This window comes from Procambarus clarkii, chromosome 21, assembly GCF_040958095.1.
Source record: "Procambarus clarkii isolate CNS0578487 chromosome 21, FALCON_Pclarkii_2.0, whole genome shotgun sequence".
Taxonomy (NCBI): Eukaryota; Metazoa; Arthropoda; class Malacostraca; order Decapoda; family Cambaridae; genus Procambarus; species Procambarus clarkii.
Window position 1 is genome coordinate 29,289,177 of NC_091170.1, and position 19,107 is coordinate 29,308,283.

At 43.6% G+C, this 19,107-nt stretch overlaps 1 protein-coding gene across 2 annotated transcripts in view; it reads right to left on the reverse strand.

The window, feature by feature from the left end:
• LOC123753838 (G-protein coupled receptor dmsr-1) overlaps positions 1-16,730 on the reverse strand; it is a 62,290-nt gene extending 45,560 nt beyond the window's left edge. Inside the window, exon 1 of one of the 2 annotated variants that reach the window (XM_069328239.1) lies at positions 16,555-16,730. The gene's annotated coding sequence lies outside the window, so the exon portion shown is untranslated. Of the gene's footprint in view, positions 1-16,040 lie in introns of both variants that reach the window. The other variant, XM_069328238.1, reaches the window with a different exon arrangement.
• Between the last annotated feature and the right edge of the window lie 2,377 nt (positions 16,731-19,107).

Consider the following 19,107-nt stretch of genomic DNA (forward strand, 5'->3'; position numbering starts at 1 on the left):
TCATGAAAGATGCGTTCATCTGTCTTTCCTTATTCCTCCTCCGTCTCTGGTGTTTCGTCCCTGGTGTTCCGTTCCTGGTGTTCCATCCCTGGTGTTCCGTCCCTGGTGTTCCGTCCCTGGTGTTCCGTCCCTGGTGTTCCGTCCCTGGTGTTCCGCCCCTGGTGTTCAGTCTTTGGTGTTCCGTCCCTGGTGTTCCGTCCCTGGTGTTCCGTCCCTGGTGTTCCGCCCCTGGTGTTCCGCCCCTGGTGTTCCGTCCCTGGTGTTCCGCTTTTTGTGTTCCGCCCCTGGTGTTCCGTCCCTGGTGTTCCGTCCCTGGTGTTCCGCCCCTGGTATTCCGTCCCTGGTGTTCCGCCTTTTGTGTTCCGCCTTTTGTGTTCCGCCCCTGGTGTTCCGTCCCTGGTGTTCCGCCCCTGGTGTTCCGCCTTTTGTGTTCCGTCCCTGGTGTTCCGTCCCTGGTGTTCAGACCCTGGTGTTCCGTCCCTGGTGTTCCGTCCCTGGTGTTCCGTCCCTGGTGTTCCGTCCCTGGTGTTCCGTCCCTGGTGTTCCGTCCCTGGTGTTCCGTCCCTGGTGTTCCACCCCTGGTGTTCCGTCCCTGGTGTTCCGTCCCTGGTGTTCCGTCCCTGGTGTTCCGTCCCTGGTGTTCCGTCCCTGGGGGTGTTCTATCCTGCGAAGTGCCCTCCTCCACCTCTTGTGATCCAAGAGACGAGTCGTCGACAGTTCCCCTTGGCGACTTTTCTTTGTTCTTGTTGCTGTTTTTTTTTCTCTCTATAAAGTGGCCAAAAAAAACATTATTTTTAGTTTGTTGATCTCTTGAGTGAGTTTGGTTTGTTGCTTGTTTGTTTCAAGGCACGAGTTTAGTGTTGAACTCTCGGAGGCCGGAAACTTTGGCTCAAGTCGATGGCTAGATATAATTGCCTTGTTTTGCCTTGACTGTTCTCTTCCTGTTGATGGATCCTGGAATCAATGTCCCCGCGGCCCGGTCTCTGTTCAGGCCGCCGGGTTTAGTGGCCTGGTCAACCAGATTGTTAGACGCTTATTAAACATCCTATTTTACAGTTCCATTTAGTAGTCAGCGCAGTCGCCTCATAACCGAATGGTCCCGGGTTCGATTCCTCGGAGTGGGTTACATCTTGGGGGAGGCTAGGTCCGCCGTTGGCCTACAGCCTGTAGGTCCTGGGGGTATGTGCTAACAACGTCAGACTGAGAGAACACCGTGCGTCGTGAATAGCCGCGTGAGAGCCACCTCGTAGTCTCGCTGGGTTCTGGGTCGAGGGTACGGAGTACATTATTACATCTCTCTCTCTCTCTCTCTCTCTCTCTCTCTCTCTCTCTCTCTCTCTCTCTCTCTCTCTCTCTCTCTCTCTCTCTCTCTCCTCCTTCCTCTCTTCTCCTACTTCTCTCCTACGCCATTTCTCTTCCACCATCTCTCCTCCACCCATGAGTTACGTTGACAAAGCTCTAGAGTAATTTACAACTTGTGAGCAGAGTACTCCGCGACAAATCATTAGCGAGTGCGTGCACTACCAACACATTGTGTGGCCCGTTGCTAATTGGGTGGGCCCTTGCTAATAGCATGGGCTGCTAGTAATTGTATGGGCCACTATAAAGAGGGTGGTCAATAAAGAGGGTGGTCAATAAAGAAGGTGGTCAATAAAGAAGGTGGTCAATAAAGAAGGTGATCAATAAAGAAGGTGGTCAATAAAGATGGTGATCAATAAAGAAGGTGGTCAATAAAGAAGGTGGTCAATAAAGAAGGTGGTCAATAAAGAAGGTGGTCAATAAAGAAGGTGGTCAATAAAGATGGTGGTCAATAAAGAAGGTGGTCAATAAAGAAGGTGGTCAATAAAGAAGGTGGTCAATAAAGATGGTGGTCAATAAAGAAGGTGGTCAATAAAGAAGGTGGTCAATAAAGAAGGTGGTCAATAAAGAAGGTGGTCAATAAAGAAGGTGATCAATAAAGAAGGTGGTCAATAAAGAAGGTGGTCAATAAAGAAGGTGGTCAATAAAGAAGGTGGTCAATAAAGAAGGTGATCAATAAAGATGGTGGTCAATAAAGAAGGTGGTCAATAAAGAAGGTGGTCAATAAAGAAGGTGGTCAATAAAGAAGGTGATCAATAAAGAAGGTGGTCAATAAAGAATGTGGTCAATAAAGAAGGTGGTCAATAAAGCACAACGTCTGGTAAGGTCGTAATAAATCATCAATAAAACACTACCGACAAATATATCACTGAAGATGTGTGAATATTGTACCCGGATTTCACAATAAATTATTTAAATCATTTAACAAATTCACTTGAATAAAAAAAATGGTTAAATCGTTCTCATTAATCAAGTTATAAAAATGACATTAAATTTCTCACTCTTAACTCGGTGGAAAAAAAAGAATTTAATGGATTTTTGAACGGTAGAGAATTTCTCAGTCAAAATTTTTTTGGACATTGAGTTGCTTGTCTCGTTCCCTCATTAACGAGGCTAGATATTTCCACTTAATTTGCTCTTGTTCTCTGGGTTGAGATAGTTCCCTGTGATCCATTACTGGTCTCTCTCTCTCTCTCTCTCTCTCTCTCTCTCTCTCTCTCTCTCTCTCTCTCTCTCTCTCTCTCTCTCTCTCTCTCTCTCTCTCTCTCTCTCTCTCTTTCACTCTCTCTCTCTCTCTCTCTCTCTCTCTCTCTCTCTCTCTCTCTCTCTCTCTCTCTCTCTCTCTCTCTCTCTCTCTCTCTCTCTCTCACTCTCTCTCTTTCACTCTCTCTCTCTCTCTCTCTCTCTCTCTCTCTCTCTCTCTCTCTCTCTCTCTCTCTCTCTCTCTCTCTCTCTCTCTCTCTCTCTCTCTCTCTCTCTCTGGGTGCGTCTCGCATTAAATAATTCAGCTTTCATGTTACTCGTTTATTCATTGTCTTTTCTGTGGCTTGTGGGAGCCTTGGATTGGCTTCCGCGAGCGAGCGTGTCCAACGCCCGTCTCTGGCTTTCCAAAATATTTCATTTCTTGCTTCTTAGTTTTTCCAAAACCTTTAATTCTCCTCCTCCCCTCCTTTCCCAGACATACCCAAACACCTTTCTCAGGGACTCATAAACATTCTTCAGACATATCTACATCTTTCCTACGCTCTCCAAACCTTTCCCACGGTCACCCCAACTTTCCCACGCTCCCCCCAACTTTCCCACGCTCTTCCCAACTGTCCCACGCAAATACCCAACATTTTTTTTGTTTATTTACTTAACTATTTATGTTGTTTATCCATGCGTCACTCGGCACTTTCTGGACCCTCGTCGTAAATGGCAGACATCCGATATTTATCATCAAATCCGTTATCTTTTGATAATGTCCGGATGGCACGCATATCCGAATCCCAGAAAACGTTTACCAACGGAGGGAGTCAGACGAACCTCCTGAAGGTTTGCAGTGAAAACAGTGATTTTTAAATGTTATGTTTTGACAGGGGGAAACGAAAGTGATTTCCATGGGCCTGGAAAAATAATGGTTGATTCCGCCGCCTTTTGGTAAAAGGGGTTGATTGTCAGATAAATTGGCTCTTATTCTATTGATCAATCGGTCTATCAATGCTCCAGTCTGACTCTCAATTAATTTGCTAACCAGTTGGTGTGTTTCAAATCTATCAGTTTATGTCTGTTGATCTGCGAGGGTGCTTACAACAAACAATCAAACAAACTTCTCTCAAACAATGGCTATTAAACAATCCGTCTTCACGTGAAGAGGGAGGAAGGGAACTATCCTTCCATTACGATTATTTAGCACTTGGAAGAGGGTCAAGATTAGAATTTGGGATGGGACGGAGGAGGGGGAGAAGAATGTTATTCTTACCTTTTCTTTTATTCTTGCCTTTTTCTCTTATTCTTTCCTTGCAATCTAATTCCTACTTTTCGTCTTATTTTATCTTTTATTTTACTCTTATCTATTATCTTATTCTTATCTTGCTCTTTCTGTCATTCATCTTACCTTTCCTCTCACTCTCTTCCCTTGTATTGTTTATCACTTATGTACCCTTTCTATCACACGACTTGATAATGGTCCAAGACGGACCGAAACGTCGTCGTCTCCTCGTCTTCTGGTGTGTGGTTTGGTCATCATGTCTTCAGCCACGGCATTGTGGCTCGTTATAATATAGATCAGAAAATTCGGTTAGATAGTGACTGAACTACGGAGCTACCAAACCTGCAGATGAAGAGTCACAATAACGTGGCTGAAAAATGTTGACCAAACCACACAATAGAAAGTAATGAGATGACGACGTTTCGGTCCGTGCTGGACCATTATCAAGTCGATTGTGATGAGACGAGGGAGGTAAGTTCAAGCTCAAGTTCAAGTATGGTAATTGAGACAAGAAAGAAATACATCTCAAAGTGATAGAGTAGCTTAGGCTATTTCTACCCCCCAGGGAGGTAAAGGGCATTAAGTAAGGCAAGAAACGACGGACCAAAACGTCGTCGTCTCTTCAATTTCTAGTGTGTGGTTTGGTCTGCCAGACTTGGCTGTCAGCACCTGGAGGTGTGCATTAGTCAGCGTCGCTATCAGACCTGGCTGTCAGCACAGCTCATACACGTGACATACGAGTCTTTGCGTATTTCCGTAAATACGCATGTGTCCTGTGTTCACACATATATGTATGCGTGTGTCCTCTCCACCTTCATGTCAAGTATTCCTCTGTGTTTTCTGCGTTCTAAATATTTACTTCTTACCTGACTGAATGAGGTGTGGACGTCTTCCTGATGTGTTTGAGTAAACACGGTATTCAAGGCTTATGTATACTCACCTAGTTGTGGTGGGGGTTGAGCTCTGGCTCTTTTGTCCCGCCTCTCAACTGTCAATCAACTGGACGTGTGTGTGTGTGCTCATTTATTCGACTCATCTATTTGTGGCCGTAGGATCGTGGATCCCATCTTTCTAGCTACCGGTTGTCTGATTCAATCATTCCTGTTGTATTTCCCATTCATATATACTTTTAACATTTTGAATGGGGTTCGCTTCTACAGTCTGTTCCTTTAGTTTATTTCACTTTTTCCCATTTTCTCACGGTAAAACAATACTTTCTAACATCTCTAATTCTCATCTGATTCTCATGCTTCATCGGCGCACTCCTGTTTTATTGGTATTTTGTTGTGAACATTTACTTTTTTCTGGTCTGTCGATTCCCTTTGGTATTTTATACGTATCTATCATGTCTCCCCAGTTTCTTTCCTCCTCTTTTGTAGCGTCGTCAAGTTTAGTTTTTTTCAGTCTCTCTTCATACCTCATCCCTCGCAATTCCGGGACGAGCCTCGCTGCAAACCTCTGAATCTTTTCGAGTTTCCTAATATTTTGTGTTTGTTTGTTTAGGTGGGCTTCACGATGAGGCGGCATATTCTAAAAACTATTCCTTCACCACCACACACCATCACCACCACACACCATCACCACCACACACCAACACCACCACACACCAACACCACCACACACCATCACCACCACACACCAACACCACCACACACCATCACCACCACACACCAACACCACCACACACCATCACCACCACACACCATCACCACCACACACCATCACCACCACACACCATCACCACCACACACCAACACCACCACACACCATCACCACCACACACCATCACCACCACACACCAACACCACCACACACCATCACCACCACACACCATCACCACCACACACCATCACCACCACACACCATCACCACCACACACCATCACCACCACGCACCATCACCATCGAACACCATCACAATCACACACCAGAGCTGTCATCATCACCACACGCCAGCTCGACCTTCACCACACACCACACATCACCGTCTCCACCACACACACACAAAGCCTCCCTCACTGCCACCTTCACTCAGCGCTTTGACCCTTCCAGTGGAAATGCCTTTTTAGAAAACCAAAACCCATAACGCCCGAGTTCTCATCGTTCGACACGCTGTCGTGGGCCCTTCAGGTCAGCCGGTGACCGCCAGAAATACCATATTACAAAACAAATCTTGAACCACTTTGCAATACAGTGTTAGCAAAGTGGTGGGGAAAATCTGTTACGTCTGCTGGGTCCTGCTGTCTTAAAGATGAGTTTCTTTTGGTTTCGCTGAAACTCGCATAGATAAATCTATAATGTGTTGGGACGACGTTGGAACATTTTGGGGATATACTGTAGCAGCAGGAGACAAACTGGGACGTTCTTTAGCTCTCTGGGGCATACTGAGACACACACTACAGCAATACTGTCGCATAATGTGACACGTTGAATCACTTTAAGACCAGCTGTAAGACGCAAGAAACCAAACTGTTGTGAGGTAACAAGCGGAGTTCCTCAAAGACTAGGACTAGAACTAAATACTATTTTTCCAGTCTGAAAAATGGCCTAACCAAGGAGGGAACTAGGGCCCTTCATGTCAAAAATTGCGGTCTATGCAAAATTAATGAAATGAACCGAGACAGATGTGGGTTATAAAATATTTGAAGATAACTCAGACAGGCTAGAGAGTTGGTTCAAGAAGTGATTGTCACTGGATTTTAACACTAGCAAGTGTAACGTAGTGAAACTGTTTGGCGCCTCAACCCAAAAACTAAAAACACATAAGGAAACTCGAAAAGGTTCAGAGGTTGCCAACGAGGCTTGTCTCAGAATTAAATAAGATGAGGTAAATAGACTGAAGAAGCTGCACCTAACGACAATAGGAGAGAGAGAGAGAGAGAGAGAGAGACAGAGAGACAGAGAGACAGACAGAAAGACAGACAGACAGACAGACAGACAGACAGACAGACAGACAGAAAGACAGACAGACAGACAGACAGACAGACAGACAGACAGACAGACAGACAGATAAGTAATAATAGATACACAAAAAACAGACAAATTGACAGAATAGAATATGAGGAAATATGAACAATGAATAAAAATAGAAAACTCGACCGCTCACACTCGACATCTCACACTCACTGTCATCCTCAACACTCATACTCAGCCTCATCCTCACCCCAAGACTCACACACTCACATCAAAATCCCAAAGCGGCAAGAGCACGGGGAAAATAGGTTCCCAGAAGATGAATAAGTATTACTCAAAAAAAATCCCAAGAACGTGCGGAGGATCAGTGGAATAAATGTAATTGGAAGGAAGGAGATAAAAAAGGAGGAGGAAGAAGAAGGTAAATAGAAAGGACAGAATGGCAGGGAGGATGACAAGAATGGTAGGGGAGAACAGCAGAATGGAAAAGAGGAAGAGGAATAGTAGAGTGGAAAGAGGAAGGGAAAGACAGAATGGGAAGAAGGAGAAAGATAAATCTTAGAACGAGTGTGAAGGAGAAGAAAGAGTATGAATAAAGAAGAGAAGCAGAAGCGAAAGATGGTCAAGAAGATGACAGCGATAGATTCAACGAGAATAAGAGTAGGCGGAAGACAGGAGGAAGAGTCTCTCTTTCGCGAAGATTACCGTAAGAGATCAAAGAGGGTGTTGGGAAGAGAGAAACGGGAAGGGGTGTTTGTGGGGAGGGGTGAGGGGGGGGAGGTGTGAGGGGGGGGAGGTGTGAGGGGGGTCTGAGGTGAGCCTTCTGCACTAAACACAGTTACACACATCCCTCATAAACACACACACATATACATATGTCTCAACCACCAAGCCAAAACATGGGGTCCCATGGTTTTAAACCCCGGACCCCCACTACATATACAAGTGGACCCACACCGTTAAAATTCTTCATAAGAGGATACCTTCCCCACGCATGATTGAAACATCTACACACACACACACACACACACACACACACACACACACACACACACACACACACACACACACCTCGTAGGGGTGTGTGTGTGTGTGGCCCCACGAGGGGGGCCTCGTAGCCTGGTGGATAGCGCGCAGGATTCGTAATTCTGTGGCGCGGGTTCGATTCCCGCACGAGGCAGAAACAAATGGGCAAAAGTTTCTTTCACCCTGAATGCCCCTGTTACCTAGCAGTAAATAGGTACCTGGGAGTTAGTCAGCTGTCACGGGCTGCTTCCTGGGGTGTGTGTGTGTGTGGAGTGGAGAAAAAAGAAAAAAAAAAGAAAAAAAGTAGTTAGTAAACAGTTGATTGACAGTTGAGAGGCGGGCCGAAAGAGCAAAGCTCAACCCCCGTAAAAACACAACTAGTAAACACACACACACACACACACACACACACACACACACACACACACCAGATATCTGAAAAGATGAAAGGACTTGCGTTGTATGAACAGAAGGTTGTATAAAGCAAGCACAGGGAGGAAAGCATAAAAACTAGGCAGCTGCACAAAATGCATTCAGGAATTGAACAATGTGACAAACAAAACGAAAATGAAAGATAAAGGAAAGGAAGAGAATAGTGTAGAGAAGTTGAGAGAGTGAATATAGAGTAACCTAGAGATGGGAAGAATAGAGACCAAATCGTAACTAGCAAGATGAGAGACCAACAACTAACGCAATGTAACGCAAGAGCAAAAAGAATTTGCAGAAGCTGGTAAGGGCGAACAGTTCTAGAAAACAATGAAAACAGTAGTGGTAGAGGTAACGAGGAACGAACAGGTTGTGCAGTAAGCAACTACAAGAGAAGTTGCAGAGGGGTTCCAATAGGACTAAGCAACGAGGGAGAATCTTACAAATAGTAATTTCAAGCGAAATAGTACAGAAGGCTGGGAACTTTTGTCGGATAGGGAGATATCAAGTGGGGCATATACGCCTAGTTAAGATAATATTCAGAGAGCAGTAGCAGGTGTGGGCCACGTATTGGCAAGCAATTTTATGTATCATCCCCTGTATCCTTTTTTCAACCGCATCATATCTTTCTATATCCAACTCTGTATGTTCTACTTCTGTGATTTCAGCATTTCTATTTTTGGGTTATGATTTAGGCCTAAACAAGGCCAGGTACTGAAACTAATTAGGTTACTCATCACCATGATTTCAATAGAACAAACTCCACCAATCGTTTCACATCCAGGTCACAAGACATTACCACTGGGAGGACTTGGAACAAGAGTGAAGTAATGTCTCCCAGGTCTCAAACACGTATGTATTTTTCCTGTAGCCTACGCTGCTTTTATAGCCACTCCATCTGTATCCTTCCTTACTCCATTATATTATTTTGTTTCCTTCTATAACACCTTCCTCTGTAACCTCTCGCGTGTCCTCTGTATCCTCTCCCGTAATCTGTATCGTCTCCTGTAACCTCTACCATATCGTCTCCTAAATATCGATTTGCCATTTTGTATCTTATGTACCTTCTCATAAGCCTGTATCTTCTTCGGCCTCTGCATCTCCATTTTCGTCTCTTTCTCTATCACTTCTCTTATTTTAGCTTTTCCTCCCTGTTCTTGTTAACATCTTCCTGTGAATCCTCTTATTTCTTTGTGACTCCTGCGTTCGGCAGAGTAATGGCCAGTGGTCCACACAACAACAGCCAGTGGTCCACACAACAACAGCCAGCGGACCACTCAGCAACAGCCAGTAGTCCACACAACAACAGCCAGTGGTCCACACAACAACAGCCAGTGGTCCACACAACAACAGCCAGTGGTCCACACAACAACAGCCAGTGGTCCACAGAGCCTAGACTCAACCCTAACGTATCCAGTGTTGCCAAATCGCCATAAACCAACTAACAGTAACTATCGATGATCACTTCAGAATTTCTGTAATTAATGGAATGTTTCGGCTTCAATTTAAAATGCACAAAATACATTGCTTTTGTAACCTTTTATCGTATCTGTCTATGATTTACCGCTGCTGTGTTTCACGTGTCCCCCCCTATACTCTATTCCAATAATCTTTTAGTAATTTGCTCCACAAGAGTTCGATTAAATTTGAATGTAATTGAAAAATTATGTTTTCGTGATTTAAAAACATTTTAGGAAGATTTTTCCAAACTTCAAACTAGAAATAAATCTTTTTGGGTTATATATGTGGTTCTGCAATGGTTAAAATAACTTCTTACCGGTTAAAAATGTTGCAGAACATATTAAGATGTTCGTTGAAACTCACTTTCTGCATTTTCTTTTAAGATAGAGATTGTGGCAGGCAATATTATTTTCTCTCTCTCTCTCTCTCTGTACATTCCTTTAAAACTTTCGCGTCTCGTGTCTAACAAAGGGTTAAGACCCGAGAAGAAGAAGAAAGTTTGTGTCTATACTCACCTGTCTGTGTTTGTCGTGGTCGAGTTTAAGCTCTTGGGTCAGCCTCTAAACCTTACGGCGACAGTGCTTGAGTGCCTAAACCTTGAGTACTTTCAGTACTTCTTACGTAAATAGTGTTATAGTGCGACTGTGACGTAACTTAGGTCGCACGCACTTTCAGCGGTGTGTGTTCTGCTTCAGGGATCTCCACCACCTCATGACTGGTGCCGCTGCCTGCATATTCGTATGATAAAGCTATTATTATTATTTCCTGTCACGCTAACATCCCCTGTGTTCCACGTCTCCTCCTGTGTGCTCCTCTTCTCTCTCTCTCTCTCTCTCTCTCTCTCTCTCTCTCTCTCTCTCTCTCTCTCTCTCTCTCTCTCTCTCTCTCTCTCTCTCTCTCTCTCTCTCTCTCTCTCTCTCTTCGTCTGTGTTCTCTCGTTCTCTCTTCACCTGTATTCTCTCTTTTTGTCCTCACCCGTGTCCTCATCTGTCACGACTATTTTTGTCCCCGTTCTGATGTTGTGTATATCACACTAGAAACAACTCTCTGGACATTCTACATAAGTGTTTGGTCTTAAGGAGGATGGGAGTGGGGGGGGGGGGGGTTCCATGCTGGTGCTGCGATGTACGGGCCTCAGACGGGTGTATAATGCACTTGTCAAGGCGCCCGTAGGATGCTCTTATATTTGGCGGCGTTGCGTGTGCCGCTGGTGGTGTTGGGTTTACATGTGTATATGTATGCATTAATAAATAAATATATATATATATATATATATATATATATATATATATATATATATATATATATATATATATATATATATATATATATATATGCGCTTGTATGAATTTAAGGCTGTATTAATATACGAATAAACGTTTGCACGAATTTAAGTCTGCATCATACTAGTATCCATATTTAATATTTACATGTAAGTTACATAAATACATTATACATATTTACATAAAGAATAATATTAAACAAGGCCAAGATAATTTCCGAGTCGCCATCTTGGGTTCAGTTAGAGGATTCGCGAATCCTCTATCATCACCATCTCAGACAGGCGGATCAGAGTCTGTGTCTGCCCCCTGAGAGTAGTGTTGGGTCTTGGTGTAGATCTTGCAAACTCCCTTACTTGCAGGCTGCGTGTATAGCCACGCTGACTCGCATTACCCTGGTTGATTGGGAAGCAATACCTGACTGTCCCCTCTGTGTGTGTGTGTCTATCTGTCTGTCTGTCTGTCTCTCTCTCTCTCTCTCTCTCTCTCTCTCTCTCTCTCTCTCTCTCTCTCTCTCTCTCTCTCTCTCTCTCTCTCTCTCTCTCTCTCTCTCTCTTTCTCTCTCTCTCTCTTTCTCTCTCTCTCTCTCTCTCTCTCTCTCTCTCTCTCTCTCTCTCTCTCTCTCTCTCTCTCTCTCTCTCTCTCTCTCTCTCTCTCTCTCTCTCTCTCTCTCCCTCTCTCTGTTTATATCTCTGATTCTGTCTGTATCTCTGTTTCTGTATATCTGTTTCAGTCTCTGTTTCTATCTCTGTTTCTGTTTCTCTCCTCTCTGTCTCTCATTCTGTAACAGTGCCGCAGAGGCCTGTAAATGAGATTTTAATATGTGAATATCGTTCTCTGTTAGTAAATGTATTGAAATATCATTAGATGTGTTGAGTTATCCCAAGATCGTAATAATTAGTAGTCATTAATTATCTCAAGTGCATTGTGTATTTTATATTGAGGTATAAAATATATTTTTCCTATTGAATTTTTTAATTTATTTAGTAATTTATTTTTTTCTATAATTTCCTATAATTACATATGCATTAAGTACCTAGTATTTTCCTGTGTTTCCTGAGCTCTTTCCTCCTCTCACTCCTCTGTAATTATTGACCCTTTGTTGTTAATTTTGTTGTTATAACTTCGTTTATTAACGAATCGTTTATCGCAGTTACAAAGAGCTGTCTGAAAGTGCCAAAAGTTGAACAAAAATAAAAATTCGTGATATCAAATTAAAACAAATTTTCCAACTCCGACGTGTATGATGCCAGACCAATTAATTACATTTGGTTGTATTTATGTAAACGTGTTCATATGTCGAGCTTCAGCTCTTGGACCCCGTCTTTCCAGTCGCCGGTTGTCTAATACAGTTATTCCTGATGTATTTTTCTGCCGTATTTACGTATGAAATGATGAATGGAGTTCACCACTGTAACCTGTTCATTTGGTTTATTCTAAGCTACTACTTACTACTACTACTACTACTACTACTACTACTACTACTACTACTACTACTACTACTACTACTACTCATTACTTCTACTCTGACGGTAAACTGTAACTTCTGAACAGATTCGTCTGTTTTTCAAGATTTTATCAATGTACTAAATGCCTCCTTACTTAGGTTTCTGAATGATGTTCTAACTTTTGCCAGTGTAGAGTACGCTGCTGTCGTTATCCTATTTATATGTGCCTCAGGAGTTAGATTAGGTGTTACGTCCATGCCCAGGTTTCTTTCTCGCGTCGTCACAGATAGGCAGTTCCCCTTCATTGTGTACTGTCCCTTTGGTCTCCTATCACATAGTTCCATTTCCATAACTTTACATTTGCTTGTGTTGAACTCCAGTAGCTATTTCTCTGACCATCCCTGCAACCTGTTTAAGTCCTCTTGGAGGATCTTACAATCCTCATCTGTCACAACTCTTCTCATCAACTTTGCGTCATCCGCGAACATCGACATGTAGGACTCTACTCCTGTAAACATGTCGTTAACATATATTAGAAATAGAATTGGTCCCAGGACCGATCCTTGAGGTACTCCACTCGTTACTGTTCGCCAGTCCGACTTCTCGCCCCTTACCGTTACTCTCTGGCTCCTTCCTGTTAGGAAGTTCCTTATCCATGCTAGGGCCTTTCCTTCCACCCCCGCCTGCCTCTCGAGTTTGAATAGCAGTCTCCTATACGGTACTGTATCAAAGGCTTTTTGTCAGTCCAGAAATATGCAGTCTACCCAACCTTCTCTGTCCTGTCTTATCTTCGTTATCTTATCATAGAATTCCAGAAGGCTTGTTAGGCAAGATTTCCCTTTCCAGAACGCTTTAGTTGCATCCAGTGTTGTCAATTGTTTCATTACCTCCTCTGCTGTCACCTCTATGTCTTTCATCTAGGGTAATTTCTTCTAACAATGGGAGCCGCTCAGGCTCCCACTGCATTCTCCCAGATAGTCCCTTATCCTCCTGTAGTTCCCTTTCCTGTAGTCAACTCTCCTTTCCCAGACCTCTTGCCCCATGGTCACAAGGTTGAATTCCATCATGTAGTCAAAGATTAGGACACAATGGTCGCTGGACCCTAGAGGTATTTCATATTCCAAATTCATACACACACAAAAATGTGTAAGTATGTGTGTATGTGTGTGTGTGTATGTGTGTGTATGTGTGTGTGTATGTGTGTGTGTGTGTGTGTGTGTGTGTGTGTGTGTGTGTGTGTGTGTGTGTGTGTGTGTGTGTGTGTGTGTGTGTGTGTGTGTGTGTGTGTGTGTGTGTGTGTGTGTGTGTGTGTGTGTGTGTGTGTGTGTGTGTGTGTGTGTGTGTGTGTGTAGAGGCCACAAGTTAAGCCCAGGCTTAAGTTCAAATTCATGAAACCGAGCAAACTATTGAGGTCACTGGACGAGATTAACCATTTCTGGCAGAGCAGCAAAAAAGAGGGCGACGACTGTGTGAAGTGGTGTGGAGGAGGGTCCTGGCTCCCAGACCTCTCGCAGCTGGTTGACCTTACGTACAGAGACCCCTCTCTCTCTCTCTCTCTCTCTCTCTCTCTCTCTCTCTCTCTCTCTCTCTCTCTCTCTCTCTCTCTCTCTCTCTCTCTCTCTCTCTCTCTCCTCTCTCTCTCTCTCTCTCTCTCTCTCTCTCTCTCTCTCTCTCTCTCTCTCTCTCTCTCTCTCTCTCTCTCCACAATCAACATACTCGCTCTTTTCCACGGTCTCAATCCCACTCACCTTGGCGCTCCCTAGTCTGAGATTCCGTAATCCCCTTGTGTCGTCAGCCTTGCCCCCTAACGCAGGCGGAAGAGGAGTCTGCCTTAATTTTGAAATTCTCTTGTTGCAGATCTCATTTACATAATGGAAGAGGACATTTCTTATTCATTTGTTTCGGCCCTTTTGGGAGCTTTTTGGCGTATGTATATAATTGTTGTGTCTATGTGGAGACTGTATCCTGTATCTGGTTCCTGTAATATTATCTTCCATCGTGTCAAAATGAGACTTGCCTCTCTCTCTCTCTCTCTCTCTCTCTCTCTCTCTCTCTCTCTCTCTGTCTCCCTCGCTTAAGATCCAAGCACACTTTTTAACGTGGTTCCCCCTGGAACGTTTAGAATAAAAAATTGCCAGAGGGGTGAAGCAAAATACACATAATCAATTGCTTTCCAAACTATTTTATAATGTTTACTTTCAAATTTCTATTTGATTAAACCATCAATATTAACCGAAAAAAAGGGTTTTCATACGAGCATTAAGTCCTCAGTCGCCACACTGGCCAGGTCGGGTTGAGTGTCTTTGGGAAACAACGGCTATTATCCTCTCCCTCTCCTCATCCCCTTCTTTTTCTTCTTCTTCTATCCCCTCATCTCATTGTCCTTTCCCTCTTATCTCCTGCTCCTCCTCCTCCTTCTTCTCCACTCTTCTTCCTCTTCACTCCTGTTATCAATCATCATTTGCCAAAATATTTTTGTTGTATTTACATAATAAATGTGAATATTGATAATGACAAATACAGCAACAAAAATATAAGAATGACAAATACAGTAACAATCACTATTTAAGAACGGCCTCAAAAGCGTCATATAATAATTAATTATTTTTCAATTAAAAAATAAACAATAAAAATTAAATTGAGTGATTAAAAGTCGCTAAATATATATATATATATATATATATATATATATATATATATATATATATATATATATATATATATATATATATATATATATATATATATATATATATATCTTCACTTCACTGTTCTAATGAACAGTGACACACTGTTCTCGGTTAGGTTAATATACACTGACTCTTCAAAAGTATTAAAGGAAGCTTAAATGTGTCAAGAGATGATGGGTTTTACCCTGGATTTACCTAGAGAAGGTTTCGGTAGTCCTTTTAGTGGCTCTTGATGTGATGTCGTCCCTCATTATTTATATATAACAAATTTATGCCCTATGTAAATGAATTTATTGCTGACATAATTATAAATATTTATACATATGTATCAGTGATATGTAGTCATTATAGTTTAATCCTTGTTGATTTGTATTATTCTTTTTTACTTTAATACATAAATTCAAACATACACTCATGTATAAATACAAACTTACACTCATAAATAGATTCATGTATTAATGCATACATTCATACCTAGATACACTCATGGATATATTTTATACAATTATATATAGAAATGGATTCGTGGATCTTCTTGAGGTTATCTTGAGATGATTTCGGGGCTTTAGTGTCCCCGCGGCCCGGTCCTTGACCAGGCCTCCACCCCCAGGAAGCAGCCCGTGACAGCTGACTAACACCCAGGTACCTATTTACTGCTAGGTAACAGGGGCATTCAGGGTGAAAGAAACTTTTGCCCATTTGTTTCCGCCTCGTGCGGGAATCGAACCCGCGCCACAGAATTACGAGTCCTGCGCGCTATCCACCAGGCTACGAGGCCCCTCGCTATCCACCAGGCTACGAGGCCCCTGGATACATACACATGCAATACATCCTTGCATCCATCCATGTATACGTTAATTAAATTCATACACCCTTTTCCCCCCTTCATATAAAATCGTGGTGTCTTATATATTTAATAATAAATCTTATTCGCAAAATAATATACGGATGCAGAGATATGTACTCACGAGAGGTGATTTTCCTGGTGCTTGGGTCTTCGTCCTGTCCCCAAAAAATAATACGGAGTTCCCTTGAAACAACAAAAATATATATACATACACCAGTGCCTTTATTTGCGTGTCTGAAGCCCCTTGCTAAAAAATATTCTCATTGTGAATATATGTCTGGATTTGGGCTGTTGAATGTCCCTCTATGTTTTTTTGTCTTTTTCGTCACGTAGTTATAAACTCGATTAGTTTATGTGGCGTAATTGGTGGGTGGGTTCGGGCGTTCTTGACGTGGTTACACGTGGTGTGTTTGTCTGGTTACTGATCAAGGTCACGTGTCTTAACATAGGTCCCTGAAGATGGGAAGAGTGTTCAAACAAGTCGTTAATGTAAGGGAACTTGCTGGGGCTTGGTGGCTAAATTTTGAAGGCCTTTCCTAGTCAAATGTTTGGCGTGACGTTTGCTTCAATTGACCATTAGTATACTAGCATTTAACATGATTTTCTAGATGTAAAAGTTAGTTTCTGCATCTCACGTGGCTTGGGCACGACGTGGTTCCTCGACTTCGAGAAGGACTGAAGTTAGGTGTTGAGTTGGAGGAGGAGTTGGACGAGTGGGACCATAACCCAGGCCAGGAGGGTGACACCAGGCCAGTGTGTCGCTGGGACGAACGCCGACACCACTGTCCGTGAGGGCTGGCAGGCGGCTACTGGAGGTGTGTGTGAGTCGGTGCCCAGCCATCTCTCTCTCTCTCTCTCTCTCTCTCTCTCTCTCTCTCTCTCTCTCTCTCTCTCTCTCTCTCTCTCTCTCTCTCTCTCTCTCTTTCTCTCTCTCTCTCTCTCTCTCTCTCTCTCTCTCTCTCTCTCTCTCTCTCTCTCTCTCTCTCTCTCTCTCTCTCTCTCTCTCTCTCTCTCTCTCTCTCCTTCCTCTTACATTCATCATTCATCCTTGCCTCTTCTTATACCTGGCCTTAGTTATCTTTTCCCCTCATCTGATTTACTAAATCTCTTCTCTCCATTTCCCATCACTTGTTTATTTTCAGTTCTGTCCTTCCATATTTTCCATTTTTTTCAACTTCTTCTACTTTTTTCTCATTTTCCTCTGTCTTCTCATTTTATCGCTCTCCTCCTCATTTCCTACTTTTCTTCTCCCTCCAATGTTCTGCCTCATTTTATTTGTTTCTTCCTCCACCTCCTTATTTGCAACTTTCCTATTCCTTTCCCCTATTCTCTGCCTCTCCCCCTCTCCGCCCAATCACTTGGGCTGGACGGTAAAACGACGGTCTCGCTGCCTGCAGGTCGGCGTTCAATCCCCGACCGTCCAAGTGGTAGGGGCATCATTCCATTCCTCCGTCCCATCCCAAATCGTTATCCTGATACCTTCCAAGTGCTATATAGTTGTAATGGCTTGGCGCTTCCTCCTCATAGTTCTTTTCCCTTCCCTCCTCCACATCCTCCTCCTCCTCCTCCTCTTCCTCCTCCTCCTCCTTCTCCTCCTTCTCCTCCTTCTCTTATCTTTCACTCCGACCAAACCAAAACAAATATCTTAGAAGTACTGTACAGATAGGAGAAATATTCCCTACAACAGCCTGTCTTTGAGAGATGAGTAATGAGCTGGCTGTGAGTAATGAGATGGTTATGAGTAATGAAGGAGAACTGTACAATAGTGGAGAGAATATACAGGAGGGGTGGCGGTGAGACGAGGATGAAATAGGGGAGTATTGAGCAGCTTCGGTGATGGGCGAGGGGCAGGAGTGATGGGGGATGGGAAGGGAAGGGGTGTTTATGTGTGTGTGTTTTATTTTGCAAGTTAAGTTCCTACCACAGACGTGATTATTCAGTTATACAATAGCAGCCGTCATGTTTATATTTCCTTCTGTTCTCGCCACCACCAAAACATTGCACCGGATAGCGTGGTGATGGGCCGAGGGGAAGGTGTGGTGATGGGCCGAGGGGAAGGTGTGGTGATGGGCCGAGGGGAAGGTGTGGTGATGGGCCGAGGGGAAGGTGTGGTGATGGGCCGAGGGGAAGGTGTGGTGATGGGCCGAGGGAAGCTGTGGTGATGGGCCGCGGGGAGCTGTGGTGATGGGCCGAGGGAAGCTGTACTCACCCACCTAATTGTGCTTGCGGGGGTTGAGCTCTGGCTCTTTGGTCCCGCCTCTCAACCGGTGGTGATGGGCCGAAAGCAGCTGTCATGGAACGGATGTGTAATAGTTAGGATAATGATGGAGCGAGGAAAGGAGTGATGGAATGGAAGAGTAATGGGCAGACTGGAAAGAAAAAGAGCAAACAGGAAAACACATAACGAAAATTACGAAATAAAATTAATGACAACACTAATAATAATAATAATAAGAAGAAGAACTTTAATGTTCCGCTCACATCAACAAAATAAGCGAAGCCTCTGAGGGCATTTCTCTCAGACAGTATCAGTCTCATTAGTATGAAGGAGGATGGGAGTGGGGGGGGGCGGGGAGGGTCCTGGAACAGCGAGGAATTCTACATTAAGGACGAATTTTTGGTTCAAGGAGTCCTTGGTTCCTTGAGGTGTGGTGGTACTCTGCAGAGGCTCTTGTGTGATGGTGAGGAAGACAGGGCTGATGGTGAGGAAGACAGGGCTCATGGTGAGGGTAACAGTTGTGGAAATGATGATGGTGATAGAAAACAGCAAGGGGGGGGAGGGGATTTGGAGAAGATCTGACCAATCGTCGTTTTCACTATTTTGCATATTTTCGGTATAAAAAATCGTAATTTAAAACTCCAAATGCGTGCAGTCATCCCGAATTCTGCTCAGAAATAACGTTCAACAGTCATATTTTCGATAGGCATCGTATTTTAAAAATTGCAGTGAGATTTGGGCAAATTCTGGCCAATAGCCGTTTTCACTATTTTCCATATTATTCGGTATAACAAATTCGTATTTTGCCAACCACCTCCTCCTCCTGCTCCACTTGAGGTTCTTCTTGCTGATGTCGTTGACTTTTTCATGCCTTCTTCATGTCATGTGATGGCAGACCATATTGGTCTGCCATCGCGCTGCCGCAGATGCACCTATGTTTGGTGAGAATATTAGCGGCAAGGCGAAGAGC